This window comes from Equus przewalskii, chromosome 16 (assembly GCF_037783145.1).
Source record: "Equus przewalskii isolate Varuska chromosome 16, EquPr2, whole genome shotgun sequence".
Classification (NCBI taxonomy): Eukaryota; Metazoa; Chordata; class Mammalia; order Perissodactyla; family Equidae; genus Equus; species Equus przewalskii.
In genome coordinates, this window is record NC_091846.1 from 19,749,958 (window position 1) to 19,771,126 (window position 21,169).

A 21,169-nucleotide genomic window follows, 5' to 3' on the forward strand; every position below is an offset into this window, starting at 1 on the left:
CTAACACTCCTCACACCTCACCACAGCTCACCACACCTCACTATAACTCACCATACCACACCTCACCTCAGAACACCTCCCCACGCCTTACCACACCTTACACCCCCCTGGGAGAAGGCAGCCTGCATGCTGAGATGGCACTTGGAAGAGTGACTTCAGCAGCACTCAGGCAAGCCATGGCGTCAGCAGGCAGAAAGGAGTTGAAGCAATCACAGTAAACAGTAGTCAAATGTGGCACAAATTATGCGATTATAGAAAAGATGCAGGACAAAGTGTATACCAGAGGGAAGGACCAAAAAGCAGCATGCGTAAAACGAGAATGGAAGGGGAAAACAGAGAGACAAAGTGAATTTATTAAAAAAAACTCTGTCGTAGGATGAAGAATGCCCTGGAGCTAGTGGCAGGAAATGATGCTGTGAGTTTTTCTCTTAAGGCACCTACCTAAAAGGATAGAGGTAATGCAAGTATGCAATGACTTTAACAAGATCTACATCAAAAAAGTAATCCAAGAGGATAAAACAAGACACAAAGGACTTGAGACTTTAAGTAGTGGAGTCATATATCACAATTAGTTGGATATATTTCATTTAATAAATTGGTTACGATTCTTTCCATGTTATCTTTATTAAATTGTTTTAAAGTCTTCTTTTCCTTTTAAAATTCACCATTTCAGAACACTAACACAGTATTGTTTGATTCTGAAATTTCTGATTCCAGATGGATTCTCCCAACCCTCTGTACAGTCACCAATGTGGTTTCAGATGGAGAGCAGATATCTGAGCGCATCTACGTGTGCTTCTGTAAACCTGGGCAGAGAAAAGAAAGGAGCTGAGAGCTATTGCGTTAAACTCAGAATAGTGATGATTTACAATAGCATCTTCTTTTGTCAAATGGATATTTAGGGGAAAATCTATTTTGTGCTGCCAAACAATTTAGTAATTGAATTAGGAAACCGATTCCAAGTCATTGAGTTTTGATTCCACATTCTTTTCAGTTGATACTAGTTATAATTTTTAGAAGAGGAATCAAGATGAAGCGTGTGCTGTGACAGTCATCTCAGACTTTTAGAGATATATTACTTTAGAGATCTAGTCCCACCTTTTAAAGGAAGCTGAGAAGTGACTTCCCATGGTGGCAGGAGCAAGACCAGACCTGGGTCTCTTGATTTCCTTATATCAGTATTTGATAAATACTGTATAAATGGATCAGTATTTGATATAATGAAATCAGACTCTGAGACAGATTTGCATGCAGGAAATATATTGGGAAGTGCCCTGGGGGTCTATCCCTGTGGAGGAGTAGAGGAGATAGGGTTGGGCAGAAGGAGTGATGTAATTGCAACAAAGTTCAAGTGTTCCCACAGGGTGCTCTGGAGCTGAAAAGGCTCTTCTGAGTTGCCCTGCCTCAAGGCAAGGGCCTGGGGTCTCTAGTACTTCTTCCTAATCATGCAGTCATGGGATGCAGGCTGCTCTCAGTGGGGGAGCATGACCCTAGGGGGGACAGCAGTCTTTGGCTGAGGGCAATTCAAGAGGGACTTCCCTGCAGGCTTTGGGTCACGTCACTCCCAGTAGCTGGAGAAGTGAGAGCCACAGTGCTGCATAAGAACGTGTTACAGCCTCCACCACGATACCGAACACTAGCTTGATAATGGTGCGTTCACATATGTCCACTTGATTTCTCCCACTGGTTAACAAGACCCTTGTTGACAAATCCCTGATTTATATCAGGCTCAAAAGAAGCATAACATGTAGCATATTGCTAAAACGCTATCAAACTCAATAATATTTATTGACAGATAAAAATCAAAGAAATTAATTATAGTATTAACTGTGGTTCAAAGAAGGTAACTTATATAATGACATGTTTTTCCCTGGATTAAAGCTATATATTTTGAAACTAGGAATGTGGTTTATCACGTTAAGTGCATTAAAACATCTTTGCTTTTTGACTGGCTGTTAACCTACATGATTGGGGGGCAGAAAAAGCAATTAGAAACCAACATGGTATGTTAAGATAAAAGAACATGAGGTAAGCCCGCAGATACAACGTTGATGAAGGCCTCCCTGTTGTCCTAATTAATTGCACAGAAGCCAAAGCAGGAAAACCCTGCTAACTTCTAACTTAGCTCGATGTCCTTTTTCATTTGTGTCACCAAGGGGTACCAAGTGAATAAGTCAATATCCTTGCAGCACACACTTAAAAACGCTGAACTTTTTATCTCCCTAATAATTTCTTTTTTCGTTAAGAAATAGGATCAAAGAGAATCTTCATATTTAAAGCAAGATGAAGACAAAGTCAGAAGGCTGTAACACTAAAATGTAAGACATTGTATGTCACTTATTAAACATGTGGGTTTGTGTTGAATACAAACAGGTATTCTCATACTCTGTGCCTCTGTGCGTGTGCACAAAATAGCTTTGATCTACGGAGAAGATATCCCCAAGTTTTAACTAGTACTCCAAACAAGAAGCAACCTTCGAGAATAACAGTAACAACAGAAGAATCCAAACATCACAAATAGCATTGAGAACTGTAATGAAAGGCTTTTTGTGTCGCTAAAGCATCACTTGGCAGGTCCCGCTGCAGCTGTTAACGTTTGGGGAACATTCTAAAAGGGCAGATGCACCAAAGTGTGGCAGTGCCCCTTTTCCTGGGGGCAGGACATCTTGTCTCAGTTATGGGCCTAAAAGAGCCACCTAGAAGCTCTCACCAAGGGGGCGGCCTTGGCTGTCTCAGGGTTAGTGGTATGAAGCGAGAAGCTGTCTCTTATATTTGAATCACAACTTGTCAAAATGCAAAGAATCAACTAGTTGAAGCTTCAGCTGAGATTTAATTTTTAAGAATTTTATATATATATAGCAAAAAATAAATATATTTATTTGGATACATTAAGTCAGAGCTCAAGATAATTTTCATAGAATTTTATAATTTTTTGCTTTCATGAATAGTTTGCTAAACAATTAATGATGCAAAGAAAAGGCGGTGCCTGGTCTCCAGCGTGCCCTCCCAAGCAGCATCTGGGGTCGGGGAGTACACGATGACCTCGAGGGATCTTTGCTGGAATTCCAGAACCAGTGGAATTCCAGAACTGGAATACCATTGCTAGTGGGTGCTCTAGCAATGCCGAAATAAGGCAAATACCCTCACCCCATCTCCCCAAACCACCTTACCCTTGTAATGAGGTCTCATTCCACGTTTTCCTGTTTTCCTTTTCTCGAATGCGACATTCATGTGTCCAGATTGGGTTGCCTTCACTCTAGTCCCCAGTGTCTTTCCTTTATTAGCAGTGTGTCCATATAAAAACAGAACTATTTGTGATTTGTTATCTCACAGACAACAAGAAGTGATTATCTTGTCTACAAGGTATTATGGTGTTATATAGATGAACAGGGCATATCCGGATCCTGACCTTCGTCCCCAAAGAGAACCCTTTAAAAATAAACGAGAAACCTTTTTTGCAAGGGGACTGTTTATTTGGCTTTGACTACTCTGGAAATCTAGATCTCGACTCAAATATATGGCCCATCTTGGCCAGGTATGTATATATTATTAGATATATTAATATATTATAATTACATGTATATATTTTTTAAATTATTATTATTTTGAGGAAGATTAGCTTTGAGCTGACATCTGCTGCCAATCCTCCTCTTTTTTGCTAGGAAGACTGGCCCTGAGCTAACATCCATGCCCATCTTCCTCTGCTTTATATGTGGGACGCCGACCACAGCATGGCTTACCAAATGGTGCCATGTCCACACCCAGGATCCGAACCTGAAAACCCCTGGCCGCCGAAGCAGAATGTGTGAACTTAACCGCTGTGCCACTGGGCCGAGCCTAAAATTATTTTATAATTATGTTTTATTTATATATTTATACATATTTATATATATTTTATAATTATAATATATTATAATATATAACTTATATTCTGTATTAATGTATATTGATAAACATTAATATAATATATAATTATATAAATTATAATAATATAATTATATATTATTACTATATAGAGAGTAATAATTCCAGAGGGGTTTATTAAATTGAAACTTTATAAAAATCACAAACGATTTGTTGACAATGAAGTTACTCTCTGGAATTAGAACTATGTTGCATAGAAACATATAATTTGCTTTGTACTGTTTTTTCCCCAAAACAAATTAAAAGTTTTCTGATATCATTCTCCAGATCTTTCTAGTGAGTTCTTTTAAAATGGTTTAGAAAAGTCTTTTTGCTTTCCAAGCCTCAAATATGTAGTGAAAACCTTCTGGCTTTTTTTTGAGTGGAGGGTGAGAGCATCAATCAAGAGCATCTTAAATAGCCTCAAGCTGTGTTTGGACCAGACCACAGTTCTCTATAACAGACTCCTTCCTCTGCCTACCACAGTCTCAGGGACTTTTCCCATTCTCCACTTCTATTGTATTCTGGTTCTTGCTCTCTCCACCCCTTCGAATCTGATACCTCAGACTATCCCTTTCTCCCCAAGTTCACTATTGCCCAAGTCAGAGATTGTTTCCTTTTTCTGGTACCCCACTGCTAAGGGTCATAGTCCAATGTCCAAGTCCTAACCTCTGTACCCTAACCCAAGTCATACCGGATTCTCCACTTGAAAGAAAGGTATCCCCTTAAACTGTGTGTTAATGACCAGCATTTTACATGACTTTTGATAGTGTAAAGCAATGACTCAATATCTCATGGTGCTCTGGTCTGCGCAATTCTCAACTACTGTCCATAGCATTGAATCCTAGCCAATACTGTGAAATGGGTTTTCAAGAACCCTGAATGGGAGCATATGGACCACATCCCATCTAGCCAAAGGACCTCTGTATAGGGTCAAACAACATGTCATAAGTTTAGGACTAGAAGCTGCTCTCTCCCTATTCAGAGTTAGAGTTTTTCCAGTGTGTCCCAAAGAGCACTGGTTTCTTGCTCTTTTTGGCCTCTAGTCATTATAGTTGACTTCTTCAAGAGGGAGAGAAGTGTGTTTTATCTGCAAAGACCACTGTGTACACATGTGACAGGGTGCTAATTTATCCTGACCCAGCCCCCCCAACAGTCGTGATACCCACTGTTTCTTTGTATTTGTTTCTCTAGTCGTTTGGGGGATGCTGCTTAAATTCATCCAAGTCCACATTTACCCATCTACTATCCTCTATCCTCAGAATATTTACCTCATATTTGAAGAACATTTACATACCTTGACTTGTATCTGGTACATGTCCCTCCCCACAGGATTTGCGTACAATTCCATGTGCCACCTCATTCCATCCAAGCTATGGCTTCTGCTACTGCTGGTCTCCTACGTCCTCAGCACCGAGCTTCTGCACAGAAACTAGGACAAGAAGTCTGTTCTCTTAGTCCGCACTTAATGCTCATACTATCTAGCCTGTCCTTTGTTTTGTGCTAGGTTCTTGCTTCGCACCAACCGCCTTGAACTTGACCATCAAACTGTTTCTTGCTTCTGACATCTGACTGCACCCAGAACTTCATTCACCTTTGCTCTGTGCTCTACGGCCACGTTATACACTTAATGCTCTGGTTACGTACAATTACCTCTTTGCTTTGCATATGCCATTTCCTTTGCCTAGAATAATCCTTCTTTGACACTGCTTTCCTGGAGAATATGAGCATATACAAAATTTCCCTAATCGTCCCCCCCAACCCCTATTAAGTACTGACCTTTTGGGGCTATCTCTATACCTTGAAATTACTTCTATTGATTATCATAATATATAGACATTATTTATTTATATGTCTGTTTCTCCATTGTACTTGGATTTCTTTTTTTTTTTTTTAAAGATTTTATTATTCCTTTTACTCCCCAGAGCCCCCCAGTACATAGTTGTATATTTTTAGTTGTGGGTCCTTCTAGTTGTGGCATGTGGGACACCGCCTCAGCATGGCTTGATGAGCAGTGCCATGTCCGCGCCCAGGATCCGAACCGGCAAAACACTGGGCCAAAGAAGCCAAGTGCACGAACTTAACCACTCAGCCCTGGGGCTGGCCCCTGTACTTGGATTTCTTGACATCAGGGCCTTTGTCATTTTTGATCCTCAATTTCTAGCATAGTGCTTAGAACATAATAGGCCCTCATTCATTCATTCATTCATTCTTTTTTTATTATTGAGGTAACATTGGTTCATAATATTATATAAATTTCAGACGTACATCATTTATATTTCAGTTCTGAGTAGATTATATCATGTTCACTACCCAAAGACTAATTACCATCCATCACCATACACATGTGCCCAATCACCCCTTTCACTCTCCTCTCTCCCCGCTTCCCCTCTGGTAACCACCACTAATCTCTGTATCTGTATGTTTGTTTGTTGCTGTTATTTTTATCTTCTATTTATGAGTGAGATCATATGGCATTTTACTTTCTCTCTCTGACATATTTCACTTAGCAAACTACCCTGAAGCTCCATCCATGTTGTTGCAAACTGCAAGACTTCGTCTTTTTTTATGACTGAGTAGTATTCTATCGTGTATATATACCACATCTTCTTTATCCATTTGTCCCTTGACCGGCACTTCAGTTGTTTCCCAGTCTTGGCTATTGTGAATAATGCCACAATGAAAATACGGGTGCATCTATCTTTATGCATTTGTGTTTTCACGTTCTTTGGATAAATACCCATCAGTGGAATAGCTGGATCGTATGGTAGTTCTACTCTTAATTTTTTGAGGAACCTCCATGCTGTTTTCCATAGTGACTGCACGAGTTTGCATTCCCACCAGCAGTGTATGAGAGTTCCCTTTTCTCCACATCCTCTCCAGTACTTGTTATTTCTTGTCTTGTCAATTATAACCATTCTGGTTGGCGTGAGGTGATATCTCATTGTAGTTTTGCTTTGTATTTCCATAATAATTAGTGGTGTTGAACACCTTTTCATGTGCCTGTTGGCCATCTGTATATATTCTTTGGAAAAATGTCTGTTCTGATCTTTTGCCCATTTTTTAATTGGGTTAATTGTTTTTTTGTTGTTGAGATGCATGAATTCTTTATATATTTTGGATATTAACCCCTTATCAGATATATGGTTTGCAAATTTCTTCTCCCAATTGTTTAGTTGTCTTCTCATTTTGTTGATGGTTTCCCCTTTGCTGTTCAGAAGCTTTTTATTTTGATGTAGTCCCATTTGTTTATTTTTTCTGTTGTTTCCCTTGCCTAGTCAGACATCGTACTTGAAAATAAGCTGCCAAGACTGATGTCAAAGGGTCACTACCTAGTTTTCTTCTAGAATTTTTATGGTTTCAGGTCTTACATTCAAGTCTTTAATCCATTTTGAGTTAATTTTTGTGTATGGTGTAAGATAATGGTCTGCTTTCATTCTTTTGCATGTGGCTATCTGGTTTTCCCAACACCATTTATTGAAGAGATTCTCCTTTCTCTATTGCATGTTCTTGGCTCCCATGTCAGAAAATTAGCTGTCCACACATGTGTGGGTTTATTTCTGGGCTGTTCATTTTGTTTCACTGATCTGTGTTGCCTGTTTTTTGCCAGTACCATGCTGTTTTGATTACTATAGCTTTGTAGCATATTTTGAAATCAAAGAGTGTGATGTCTCCAGCTTTGTTCTTTTTTCTCAGGTTTTCTTTTGTCATTCAGGTCTTTTGTTGTTCCATATAAATTTTAGGATCCTTTGTTCTATTTCTGTGAAAAATGTTGTTGGAACTTTGATAGGGATTGCACTGAATCTGTAGACTGCTTTAGGAAGTATGCACATTTTAACTATGTTAATTCTTCCAATCCAAGAACACGAAATACGTTTACATTTCTTTGTGTCTTTTTCAATTTCTTTCAACAACGTTTTATAGTTTTGGGTGTACAGGTCTTTCACCTCTGTGGTTAAATTTACTCCCAGGTATTTTATGCTTCTTGCTGCAATTGTAAATGGGATTGTATTCTTAATTTATCTTTCTGCTACTTTGTTGTTAGTGTATAGAAATGCAACTGATTTTGGTATGTTGATTTTTGTATCCTGCAACTTTATCATATTCATTTACTATTTCTAAAAGTTTTTTGGTGGAATCTTTAGGATTTTCTATATATAAAATCATGCCATCTGCAAATAGTGACAGTTTCACTTCTTCCTTTCCAATTTGGATCCCTTTTATTTCTTTTTCTTGCCTGATTGCTCTGGCTAAGACTTCCAGTACTATGTTAAGTAAGAGTGGTGAAAATGGGCTTCCTTGTCTGGTTCCTGTTTTTAGAGGGATAGCTTTTGGTTTTTCTCCATTCAGAATGAGATTAGCTGTGGGTTTGTCATATATGGCCTTTATTATGTTGAGGTACTTTCCTTCTATATCCATTTTATTCAGAGGTTTTATCATAAATGGATGCTGCATCTTGTCAGATGCTTTCTCTGCATCTACTGAGATGATCATGTGATTTTTATTCTTCATTTTGTTAATGTGAGGTATCATGTTGATTGATTTGCAGATGTTGAACCATCCCTGCATCCCTGAAGTAAATCCCACTTGATTATGATGTATGATATTTTTAATGTATTGTTGTATTTCCATTTGCTACTGTTTTGTTGAGGATTTTTCCATCAATGTTCATCAGTGATATTGGCCTGTAATTTTCTTTTTTTGTGTTGTCCTTGTCTGGTGTTGGTATCAGGGTAATGTTGACTTCATAGAATGAGTTAGGAAGCTTCTTCTCCTCTTCACTTTTTTGGAAGATTTTGAGAAGGATAGGTATTAAGTCTTCTTTGAAGGCTTGGTAGAATTCACCAGGAAAGCCATCAGGTCCTGAACTTATTTTGGGGGAGGTTTTTGAATTCTGTTTTGATCTCCTTACTGGTGATTGATCTATTCAAATTCTCTATTTCTTCTTGATTCAATTTTGGAAGGTTATATGATTCTAAGAATTTATCTGTTTCTTCTAGATTATCCAATTTGTTTGTGTACACCTTTTTGTAGTGTTCTCTTATAATGTTTTGTATTTCTGGGGTGTCCATTGTAATTTCTCCTCTTTCATTTCTGATTTTCTTTATTTGAGCCACCTTTCTTTTTTTCTTGGTGAGTCTGTCTAAAGGTTTGTCAATTTTGTTTATCTTTTCAAAGAACCAGCTCTTAGTTTCACTGATTTTTTCTATTGTGTTTTTAGCCTCTATTTCATTTATTTCTGCTCTAATTTTTATTATTACCTTCTTTCTACTGACTTTGGGTTTCATTTGTTCGTCTTTTTCCAGTTCCATTAGGAACACTGTTAGATTGTTTATTTGAGATTTTTCTTGTTTGTTGAGGTAGGCTTGTATTGCTATAAACTTCCCTCTTTTTTTTTTTGAGGAAGATTAGCCCTGAGCTAACATCTGCTGCCAATCCTCCTCTTTTTGCTGAGGAAGCCTGGCCCTGAGCTAAAATCCGTGTCCATCTTCCGCTACTTTATATGTGGGACGCCTGCCACAGCATGGCTTGCCAAGTGGTGCCATGTCCACACCTGGGATCTGAACTGGCAAACCCTGGGCTACCAAAGCAGAACGTGCAAGCTTAACCACTGTGCCACCAGGCTGGCCCCTAAACTTTCCTCTTTGAACCACTTTTGTTGTATCCCATAAATTTTGGCAGGTTGTAGTTTCATTTTCATTTGTCTTCCAGGCATTTTTTGATTTCTCCTTTGATTTCTTTGTTGACCCAATAGTTGCTAAGTAGCATTTTGCTTAATCTCCACATATTTGTGGCTTTTCCAGTTTTCTTCCTATAGTCGATTCCTAGTTTCATACCACTGTAGTCAGAAAAGATACTTGATATTATTTCAGGCTTCTTAAATTTATTGAGACTTGTTTTGTGGCCTAATATGTGATTTATCCTGGAGAATGTTCCAGGTGCATTCAAAAAGAACGTGTATTCTGCAGTTTATGGATGGAATGTTCTCTATATATCTACTAAGTCCATCTGGTCTAATGTGTCATTTAAGGCCAATGTTTCCTTATTGATCTTCTGTTTGGATGATCTACCTATCGATGTAAGTCGAGCGTTAAGGCCCGCTACTATTATTGTGTCACTGTCTATTTCTCCTTTTATAATTGCTTTATATATTTAGGTGCTCCTATGTTGAGTGCATAGATATTTAAAGTGTTATATCCTCTTATTGGAATGTCCCCTTTATATTTATGTAGTGCCCTTCTTTCTTGTTACAGTTTTTATTTTAAAGTCTATTTTGTCTGATATAAGTATCTACCCCAACTTTCTTTTCTTTGTCATTTACATGGCGTATCTTTTTCCATCCCTTCACTTTCAGTTTGTGAGTGTCATCAGGTCTGAAGTGTGTCTCTTGTATGCAGCATATACATGGGTCTTGTTTTTTTTTTATCCAATCAGCCACCCTATGTCTTTTGATTGGAAAGTTTAGTCCATTGACATTTAAAGTACCTACTGATAAGTATGTACTTATTGCCTTTTTTTTTTTTACTTTTTTTCTGGGTGTTTTAGCAGTTCTTTTCTGTTCCTTTCTTCTTCTCTTGCTCTCTTCCCTTATGATTTGATGGCTTTCTTTAGTATTATGTTTGTGTTCCTTTCTCTTAATTTTTTTGTGTGTTTATTATAGGTTTCTGGTTTGTGATTAACTTGAGGTTCATCTATAATAATCTATATTCATTCATTCTATAGGCAAATATTAATTGGAGAACTGCTGTGTTCCTACTCTCATAGAGCATAGAGGAAAGTACAGGCAGCAATAGCTATTTGTTTTTGTTTTAAATCAAATTCTATTTCTTTTCATTTTGTGATCCACCATAAATCTTCAAAACATCCTTGTTGGAGTCTTCATTTGAGTTCTGTGGTTCTTGATTCCTGTGTTTGCTTTGACTTTTCTTTTTTTAAAAAATACCTCCAAATGGTCAGTGACAGGCATTTCCATGTGTACCTGAGCATGGTGATGTCTTATTTTATCTTAACTTTTGGTTTTTAGTTAGGAAAAATACTTTAAGTCATAATAATCTAGAATTTTTTAAAAATATTACATTTTTAAAATTAAAGAATGTTTAAGACTGAAGTATATAGTCATTTTTCCTGTGAATTTTGTTTTCACAGGAAATAAAAGTTTAAAGTTCTAAAAAACTTTAAAACTCTTTTAAAAAGTTGTTCTTGGCAGAGCTGGTTTAGAAGGTAGTCAGTGTGGTATGGTTTGTGGGCAAAGGGGCCTCTGGGTTCAAGTACAACTCAATGTGCCACACAACCTCCTTCTCGCCTTCCCCAGCCTTCAGCTTCACCAATCCACCTCTCTTGATCTTGGACCAAAAAGACAGCCACTGTGAAAATGCCTGGTTCCTGCGATGTAAAGGAATCTGGCCAAGTCGGTTTAGACTAGGATGATAACACCAAGAATTATTTTATCATAGTTGCTAATCGGGAGGCAAATGAGGCTGCCTGGGGCTGGGGGGTAGGTGGGGAGGGTTAACTGTAAATGGACATGAGGGATCTTGTCAAGCGTGATGGAAACAATTGAAAACTGATGTATGGTTATGGTTGCACAACTTGATAATTTACTAAAAAGAATCATTGGATTGTACACTTGAACTGGGTGAATCTTATGATATGTAAAATATACATCAATAAAGATATATTAAAAATCAAAGTGTAGAAAAGTGTATTTAATATGCTACCATTTAAATGAAAAAGCAGGAAACCATAAAGAAAGGCAAAGAGGCTGAACCTTAATGAAATGGTATGCAAAATAATTTTTTCCAATGAAAATAGTTACCTTTCTATATAGTTGGGTTTTCACACTTGTTCTATGCTTTAGTCTAGACTTACCATCGAAATGCCAAAAATATGGGCATGGGAGAGGGTTTGTCTAAGGGGAGGAGAGGCGAAGGCGTCTGTGCTGCTGTTCTCCCCTGGCCCTGCACGTCGAGGATTCAGGGGGTTGTCTCCCTCTCAACATGTCCTGAATTGCGCATAGAGCTGTGTGGCAGGCATCTTGATTTCATGTGTGACCCAGCTAAAACTCTATACGCCACATTGAACAGGAACGGGCAGGGATATGCTTGGGTATCAGGTGGGCGGCCTTCAGGTAGAAGGGCAGGCTGGAGGTGCAGGCCCTCAGTAAGGCTAGGCGCTGGGGGGTGAAATGTGCGTTTGTGCGGAGAGGGTATGGAAAAGAGGAACAGCTAGACCAGCAGAGTAGGGTGTGATTTTTGAAGAGGGAATGCACTAAAGTGTGTGTGTGTGTGTAAGAGACAGAGAGAGACATGAGAGAGGAACAGACAGACAGAGAGGGGTGCAGAGCATCCTCATCATCTCCAGACATCACTAGCTCATGGTTGCAAAGCAGCCTCATGTGCTCCATATCTTCTCCAAAAGTGTTCTGTGACTTTATTCTGAGGGGACACAGTCATATAAAAATGTATTAAGACAATGTCATTTGAGGAGCATGGCTGGCCACAGCAAACCCGGCTGGTCAAGGTGGCAGGGCACCACGTGCTCCTTGTTGACCTTCTCTCCTGGGATTTCTTCCTGGACTTTGGTGAACCAGGCCTAGAAGGCACATGGAGGGGAGTAGCAGATGGGTGAGTCTGGGGAAGAGATGTGATGGTTTAAGAATTTGTTTGATTATTATTTTGTGTTTATTTGATCATTATTATTTGTCAAGGTTGAAATTATCTTACATTTTTGTTTCATGGAGCCCAAACGCGTTCCCTTTTAAAAAGTAACCAGGAGAGGATTGGCAGCACTTACCTTACGTTTCTACTGGGCAGAGGCCCTGAGCACAGACCTGCTGGACTGCCTGGCCACTCATTCCAAGAGTCAGGGCTAAAACCATCCTCACTGAAAGTCGTTTTGTGGAAATGCCTTTTTTGTTCTCTAATCGAATGTATATGTTCACGTATTCTTTGGAAAAAATATGTTCACTATTACTTTGTAATCAAAGTTCACTATTACTTTGGGGAAAAAAAACCAGATTAGCCCCTCAGATATGGATTTTGGCCTTCTTATTGATACTTTGTTTTCAGCTGCTTCCATCTTGCTGAGGGATCAGCTCTCATTTCACATGGTGTTTTCCTTCCCATAAACTGCAGAAACGGACCTAAATCTACTATTGATTAAAAAAACAAAGTACTTTTTTCAGATTATGAACCTAAATGCAATATTTTAGTGGTAGGTGTGTGTAGTGAGTTGTATAGTATCCCCCCAAATTCATGTCCATCTGGAACCTGTCAATGTGACTTTATTCGGAAATAGGGTCTTTGCAGACGTAATTGGTTAAGATGAAGTCACACTGGATTAGGGTAGGCCTTAAATCCAACAACTGGTGTCTTTATAAGAAAAAGGAGAGGGAGATTCAGACACAAAGACACAGAAACACACACATGGGAAAAAAGGCCATAGGAAGACGGATGCAGAGGTTGGAGTGAGGTAGCTACAAGCCAAGGAGAGCCAAGGATTGCCACAACCACCAGAAGCCAGGAGAGTGGCATGGAACAGATTTTCCCTCAGAGGCTCCAGAAGAAGCCAACCTGCTGACGTCTTGATTTCAGACTTCTAGTCTCCAGAAACGTGAGAGAATAAATTACTTTTGTTTTAGGCTACCGGCTTGTGGTAATTGGTTACAGCAGCCACCGGAAACCGAAATAGCATGTATTCCATGCTTTTACTCCACAGCAGCACCGCCAACACGGCAGCCTGAGAGATTTTGTTAAAATGTAAAGCAGATCGTGCAGCTGCTCTGCTCAGAGTAGACGGCAGTCAATAGAATGGTCTACAAACTCTGCATGATCTGTACCACTTCCATCTCTCCCACCTCGCTTTATCTCTGCCTTGTCATACTGCCCTTCTTGGTGTTTTTCTCATGCACCACAGGCCCTTTGCCTTTCTGCCATTCCAGAATGTTCTTTTGCTGATATACCCATGGCTCTCTCCCTTATCTCTCTCAGGTCTTTACTCTACTGCCCCCTTCTTGCCCTGACCTCTCCATTGAAAAGCACTGCCTATTCCCTAGCCCCATTGCAGCCTTATTTTATTCCTTAACACTTATCACTGTCTAGTATATCATATATTTTACTTGCTTATTTCATTTATAATCTGTCTTCCCCAAGAGAGGATTGACTCTCTGAGGACACGGACTTTCGTCTGTTCAGTTTACTACTGTATCCCCAGCACATATGTGCCTGACACATAGTTGGTACTCAACAAATATCTGTTGAATGGGGTCATGCGTACATTGGTGTGCCGTTGTGCTTTCAGTTTATATATGAAAGTGCCTAATTTCTGAATACCTTGCATATGAGTAGCTGCCAAAGCTGACAGAACTTACATTATTGTTATTGATTCTGGACCTGCCCCTAAAGCTGGACATGTGGCAGCCAGGGCAGGGAGCACCTGGTGTTCCTGTGTCCATGCTTTGAAGCCTGAAACACTACGTCCACAGAATCCACATGGTTCTTGGAGGTTAGCGTCTTAGTCTGCTCTGGCTGCCATAACAAAATACCGTTGGCTGGTGGCGTATGCAACAGACACTTATTTTCTTACAGTTCTGGAGGCTGCAAGTCCAAGATCGGGGGCCGGCATGGTCACGTTCTGGTGAAAGCCTCTTCCTGGCTTGCAGATGGCTGCCTTCTCGCGGTGTCCTCACATGGCAGAGAGCGAGCTCTGGTGTCTTCCTCTTCCTATAAGCCAGTTCTATGGGATCAGGGCCCCACCCTGATGACCTCATTTAACCTTAATCACCTCTTCAAAGCCAAGACAGTCACGTGGGGGTAAGGGCTGCAATATAGGAATTTAGGGGGACACAATTCACTCCACAGCATCAGTGCAAATCCAGCAAGATGGGGCTAAGTAGGCTTTTATGAATAACGTTCCATAATCTTTTCTTTAACAAAAGTGGATACAGGATTCCAAATATTAAATTCTTTCAAGTAATGTAGACTATCTCTCATTCATATTTTGGCAACTGCCTGGATATAGAAATGTAGCTGATTGATAACGTGTAGACAGACCCTGTGTACACTTATTTAATTCCCACTGGGTATTTTGTGGTGAGTGGTTTGACGTGCAGTCTAGATTAGGTTAGGGTTATAAATAAATCTTGCTTCTCCTTTTATACTCAAAGACCACCTGCTCTTAAGTAGGTGTGTTGTTAACAAGGCTGATTTCAAAGGTTCAGTGTCTCCTGAGCTTCCCTCCCAGCATGACCCAGTCTGAATGCTTTCAGTAAATCACTGCGGATATCTCAGATATGTGTCACCTGTCACAGGGTGGCTGGACAAGAGGGTGCGGATGAATCACTGCCACTCATCCTCAATATTAGAACAACTTAAAGCACGTGCCATACAGACTGTGGGTAGAATGTATGAATTTCCTAATAATAATGAAAAGAAGAATGGACTTTGAGGTGGTGAAGCAGCTTTGCCTGATCAAGTACGTGATCTTGGGTAAATCATTTATCATCTTTGGGCCTTGGTTTTCTCAACTTAAAAATATAAGAATTGGGGCGAGTTCCTTCCAATTCTAACATTCTGAGACAATGCCTCCCCCGCCTTTTTTTCATCTGCTGACAATCCTCCTCTTTTTGCTGAGGAGGGCTGGCCCTGAAGTAACATCTGTGCCCATCTTCCTCCACTTTATTTGTGGGACTCCTGCCACAGCATGGCTTGATGAGCGGTGCCATGTCTGCACCCGGGATCTGAATTGGTGAACCCCAGGCCGCCAATAAGCGGGACGTGTGCACTTAATCGCTTCGCCACCCGACCGCCCTAACAATGCCCCTTTTATGAAACTTACAAATTAAAGGGAAAAGGAAAAGACCACTGGTCAACAAGAGACTGGATTATAAGGTGTTCATTTTGGAGAAAGAAGCAGATGGAGAGGTCTCATCAGGCCAGAATTGAGAGGACCATTTAGGCCGGCTCTGTTCCTCCTGTGCCTCCGGAAATCTCTCCACTAAGGATGCTGTAGGGGATGCCAGAGGCAGCAGAGTTTTACGTGCCTGCAGGGAGCAGCTGAGTGTCTGAAAACTGATAGAAATCAAAATAAAACTTCTTGGACTCCCTAGAGCCCTTTGAACACCATATACAAGTTTAACGAAGAAAGAAATATTTGCCTTCTGGGAAATCCCAGAGAACCTCCAGCAGCCTCCTGCAAGATCACATGGCCGTAGGGGACGTGCCTTGAGGATGTGGTCTGGGTTGGGCTCATCTACCGTCTCTAGGATCTTCCTCCTTTCATTTGGTGTGCTCTGGGGACAGCATGACAGCATGCCTCGGGTTGGAGTAGTGTGAACATATTTGCCACATTTTCATCCATCCCAGGGAATCAAAATTGAAAATAGTCACCTGAATATTGACTTTAATTTGTTTTTTCTTTAAAATGAAGTTTTAAATTTATTTTTTAATGTTAAAAAGGCCATGTTTAAGGCCACTGGTTCTCTGGCATGGTGACGTTAGTGGTTCTGAATCTAGCTGCATCTCAGAATTACCTGGGGTGGGAGGGGGATTTAAAATACCTATGCCCAGGTCCAACTTGCAGAGGTTCAGATTCGGTCACTTTGAGGTGGGGCTCAACATGTGTATATTGGCAACAGCTCTGCATGGTGGAAAACTATGGTAAAATGACACCACAGAGAGAGCCACAGTAGGAAGCTCACAGAGAACACAGAAGGGTCAACTCTATAAAAACTCAGCTTTTATTTGTGATTTATGTGGATATATCCTTATGGTATCCTGTCAATCTTCAACTGAAAAGTTGACGTAAAACAAAACTTGAGACATTTTTATAAGAAGTAAAACAAACTCCTAATTCTTCCAACTGAATGCAATTGTTTTCATTTTTCCATTTCATCTTCTAGTCCTCCACATGTTCATCTGTTTTTCCATATTTATAATCACAATGGAAATGCCATTTAAAAAATACTGTCTTTTAACTTAAGGTTTTTTGAAGATATTTTTGACATTTCTGCAGTTTCACGGTTCTGACTTTTAATCATCACATAACATGACATCATGTTGATGCACTATGCTTTTCTAAGTCACTTTCCTGTTGTAGAAACTCAGGTTGTTTCCAGGTTTTGGCTGTTTAAGATAGCTGTATAATAAAAATCATTGCGCGTCTAGATTTTTGCTTCTGTGGATTCATTCTTTTGGATCAGTTCCCGGGAGTAGGATTGCTAGGTCAAAGGGACAGAACGTCTGTTGACTCTTTCTCCATATTGCAAAGAATGCAATTTAAAAATATTATGAATACAGCTACCATATAATTCAGAAATTCTACTTCTGGGAATATATCCGAAGACAATGAAAACACTGTGTTGAAGAGATATCTGCACCCCCGTGTTTACTGCAGCATTATCTACAATAGCCAAGACATGGAAGCAACCTAAGTGTCCACTGACAGAGGAATGGATAAAGAAGTGTGGTGTATATATATATATATATATATACAAAAGAATATTATTAAGCCATAAAAAGAAAGAAATCCACCATTTGTGACAACATGGATGGACCTTCAGGGCATTATGCTAAGTGAAATATGTCAGGCAGAGACAAATACTGTATGAGCCCACTTATATGTCGAATCCAAAAAGACTCATAGAAAAAGAGGTCAGATTTTTGGTTACCAGAAACGGGATGGGGGGGGCGGATTGGATGAAGGTGGTCAAAAGGTACAATTTTCCAGTTATAATATAAATAAGCACTAGGGATGTAATGTATAACATGATGACTTATAGTTAATACTGCTGTATAGCGTATTTGAAAGTTGTTAAGAGAGTAAATCCTAAGAGTTCTCATCACAAGGAAAAAAGCATTTTTTTCTTTTCTTTTTCTTTTTTTTGTATCTGTATGCGATGATGTATCTATATGAGACGTTAACTAAACTTATTGTGGCAATCATTTCACAATATATGTAAGTAGTCATTACGCAGCACACCTTAAACTTACACACTGGTGTATGTCAATTATATCTCAGTAAAACTGAAAGAAAAAGATGTCAAAAAAGTAAATAAACATAAGATACTATGGATATATATATGTTTATAAGTAAAAAATGGGTCTTATCATAGTATCAGGCTCCCAAGTGCTGGATGCAGGCTGAGTTCGTGCCAACATAAGAAATCTTGGAGACATCTCTGTTTGAAGGCAAATACAGGCAGATATAACTTCTAACAAAGGTGTAGTCAGTTTTTGAACATACAAGTCAGTGGAAAAGATATGATTTCCATGGGACCTTTGGGGGATTCTCACAACTGTTTCATCTCAATCAAACAAGACTGTAAATTTACAGATTCATTTGGATAGTTATTCTCCACACTATAGATCAATGTATTCCTCATGGTTATTTTAAGAAAAGAGAAATAGCTACTTGCTTTTGTGTCATTTGGAATCCAAAACCAAATTACTTTCCTTGCTCATAGTAGGCTCTCAAATAGTTGTTGAATGAATGAATGTGTAATTGTTCTGTTCATTGCCTGTTTTTAATATTTGATATTTGACTCTGATGAAGTTAATAAAAAGGTACAAGATCTTTAGCTTTACAAATCAAATTAAGGAGAATTGAAAAACAAGAAATATCACTTTTAAGAATGAAAATACAATATTATAGTTCATGATCAGTTTACTAAAATTTTCTACTCCTCATTGCTTGATTTAACAATTCAAATATATAATAATTTATATAACATCAATCAAGTCAGTTTAACAACTGCCAAAAAATTTGGAGGATATCTTTCAATCCACTTAAATTTACATCTGTTTCCACAGCCCTCTGTGTGTTACATCATTGGCATTTTTCTCCTACATAGCTTGAACTGTAAACTGATGATGAAAATAGGCTTGCACTGGGCACCAGCTATCATTTCTTTGGGAATTTCGATTTTGGATTTGAGTAGTAATCAAAAATCTGTAATCAATTAAAAAATATAAACCCTTTCAGCTTTTTGAATTTTAAAATGTGCATATTTTTATAATCTCCTGCCTTAAGTCTCACACTCTGGGATCATGAATGCATATTTATTTATAAAGTAAAACGTAGGTTGTAAAGGTATCATCCTACAACACCTAAAGGATAAATAAGTTTTAGACAGAAAAGGGAGGCTTTGTAAAGCAGTGGACAAGACACTGGGAGACCAGGGTCTAATCTGCCTCCATCTTTCATGGCTGGCTCTGACTAGCCCTCTAGACCGCCTCTCTCGACCCACCAATTCACTTTCCCTTCTCCTCCCTTCTCCACCCTTCCGTGTGTATACTCAACTCTTTGGCTTTTATCACCATGCCATGCTTTTGCAAAATATTCTGCTCTTGCTCAAGCTATTCCTTCTACCTGGAATGCCCTTCACTCTCTGCTCTGTGTGGAAAATTGCTGACCACCTTTCACAACTAAGTTTAACTGTCACTTCTACAATTAACTCTTCCCTAACAGCCATCAAACTTTCCCCCTATCTTAGCTACACCGCCTAAACAAACAAACATGGACTAGTCACAGAAGCAAACGCACTCATTTCCTTCTCTAAGAGTACTAGGCACATTGATTCACTTATTCAAATGTATTATTGAATGCCTGTTGTAGATGCTGGGAAAACTGGTGAACAACAAAACCTTCTGAGGGCTTTTGGCCTAATGGGGACAAACAGACAATGAACCAAATAAGTAAATTTATTTATGTACTATATTTAAGGTGCTAAGTGTTTATGGAGGAAAAAGAGTGGGAGGTGTACTACGGAGTGCCTGGGGAGGGAGTGTGTGGATGAGGGATATGCTTACAAATTGAAATTGGGTAATCAGAGGAGAATTCAGTGGGAAGGCAACAGGTGAGCAAAGACTTGAAGGAAGTGAGGGAGTAAGCAATGAGTCTATCTGCTGAAGAGAGTTCCGGGTAGAGAGAATAGCAAGTGCAAAGACCCTGAAGTAGGAGCTTGCCAATAATATTGAGGAACAGCAAGGAACCCCATACAGATGTCTTACTGCCTACAAACATAGGCTGTTTGCCCACCAGACAACAGGGGCCAAATAAAAACTGGAATGCCAGGCTTACAGCAAGGAAAGGGTTTTTATTTTGGGTGATATCAGCTGGGAGATGAGAATGAACCCTCAAATTTGTCTCATTTCCTCCCATCTCCACGAAAGAGGGGAGGCGAGGGGTTTTAAAAGTTTGTCAGGAATGTGGCTGCTTATAGAGAGGTGGGGAGAGTCAGTGGTCTGAGCTTTCCTATCAGCCTGCATTTGGCCTTGGGATGCTGCTTGCTGGGAGGAAGAGGAGATAAGGAATCCAGGTGGTTGTCCTTGGCTGTTTGTCTTCACAGCAGATAGTGGATTTGGGAGCCAGGGAATAAGCAGAGAAAGAGTGCTTTGGTTTTAACCCCACATATGCTGGGTCTAATTTAGGGGAACTGATATCAGGGCCGGCATCAGATGGAACAGAGTGAGCAGAAAGAGCAGTATTAGAGAGTAGATCAGAAGGATAATAAAGTGGAGAGGGGGACCCAGATTTTATTGGATCGTGGAGGCCATTGTGAGGACATTGGCTTTTACTATTAGTGAAATGAGAAGCCGTTGGAGGATTTGATTAGAGAACTGACTTGACATGAGTTACAGTCTTAAAGCTTCCTTTGATTTATAGAATAAGGACTGTTGGAGGACAAGGCAATAAACCAGATGAGAGAAAATGGTGGCTTGGACCAGAATTGCAGACGGGGAGGTGGTAAGAAGTGTTCAGATTCTGGATATATGTTGAGGGTAGAGCCAATAGGATTTTGTGATGGATCAAATGAGAAAAAAAAACAAGTTGAAAATGACTTCAAGATGTTTGGCCTGAGCAACTGGAAAGACAAATTTGGTAATGAATTGAGATGATGAGGGTTGTGGAAGGAGCAGATTTGGAGGGAAGATTAGGAATTTGGTTTTGGATGTGTTGAGTTTGAGATGCTAATTAGCCTTTAAAGGAGAGATGTCAGGTTGTCAGTTGAGTGTATGAGTCTGGAGTTTGGGACTGACATCTGCTGGAGATAAAAATTTTGGAGTCATCAGCATACAATTGATATTTAAAGCCATGACACTGAATGAGATGTGAAGGGAGTGGTTGTAGAGAGAAAGCATAATAGGTCTGAGCCTGAGCCCCAGGGCTCTCCAGTGTTAAGTGGTTAAGCATATGGGTCTGTTAGAGCATGTTCACATTTCATTGTAATTGTTTATGCCTTTCTTACACTTCATTACACTGTCATTTC

General features: G+C 39.5%; 1 long non-coding RNA gene across 1 annotated transcript in view; it reads right to left on the reverse strand.

The window, feature by feature from the left end:
* Positions 1 to 572: 572 nt before the first annotated feature.
* LOC103557260 (uncharacterized) overlaps positions 573 to 21,169 on the reverse strand; it is a 59,627-nt gene continuing 39,030 nt past the window's right edge. The window contains exons 3-5 of the long non-coding RNA XR_011528054.1: positions 5,201 to 5,335; positions 3,171 to 3,275; positions 573 to 806 (exon numbers count right to left, since the gene is read on the reverse strand). This is a non-coding gene — a long non-coding RNA (uncharacterized lncRNA). The remainder of the gene's footprint in view (positions 807 to 3,170; positions 3,276 to 5,200; positions 5,336 to 21,169) is intronic.